The sequence below is a fragment of the Palaemon carinicauda genome, chromosome 3 (assembly GCF_036898095.1).
Source record: "Palaemon carinicauda isolate YSFRI2023 chromosome 3, ASM3689809v2, whole genome shotgun sequence".
NCBI classification, from domain to species: Eukaryota; Metazoa; Arthropoda; class Malacostraca; order Decapoda; family Palaemonidae; genus Palaemon; species Palaemon carinicauda.
Genome location: NC_090727.1, coordinates 150,960,540 through 150,961,477, shown reverse-complemented (window position 1 = coordinate 150,961,477; position 938 = coordinate 150,960,540).

Here is a 938-nt window from a genome sequence, read left to right as displayed (position 1 = left end):
TGTTTACTACGGCTGCTAGCCTTCTTCTCATTTCATCTCTCTTCAATCTTTCAAGTAGTGATAGTTCCATAATCCACCTCTACCTTTGCTTCCTCTTTTCATCTCAGAGCAGACTTTTCCAATCCATACATTATTATTATTATTATTATTATTATTATTATTATTATTATTATTATTATTATTATTATTTTTATTATTATTATTACTTGCTAACCTACAACCCTAGTTGGAAAAGCAGGATGCTGTAAGCCCAGGGGCTCCAACAGGGAAAATAGCTCAGTGAAGAAAGGAAACAAAAGAAAAAGAAAATATTTTAAGAACAACAAGATTAAAATAAATATCTCCTATATAAACTACAAAAACTTCAACAAAACAAGAGGAAGAAAATAAGATGGAATAGCGTGCCCGATTGTACCCTCAAGCAAGAGAAATCTAACCCAAGACAGTGAAAGACCATGATAGAGTAGTTATGGCACTACCCAAGATTAGAGAACAATGGTTTGATTTCGGTGTGTCCTTCTCCTTGTCTTATAGCTGTGCTATAGATATTGACTTTTAAGCCCGATTTGGCAGTTCCTTATTACAGACTAATCCCGTTACGTCCCTCCACTTTCCTAACCGAGTCTCTACTTTCATGTATGATTATCCTGTCCCTGCCTTTCTTACTCCTCACCATAACCTCAGTCTTATCAACATTTAGCCTCAAACCACCACTCTTCAAAGAATCCTGCCTCTCTACAACCACCCTATGAAAGTCTCTCTCCTTTTCAGCAGTAATAGGAACTCTCTCAATTCTTCATTTCCGATCTTTTCACTTAACAAATCCAAAACCAACACAAATAAAAACGGGCTTAATGCTGATCCATGATGTAATCCACCACTAACCTTAAAGGTTTCTGCTTCCCCAATTGCTGTTATTACTTTTGTCCTTGTTCTCT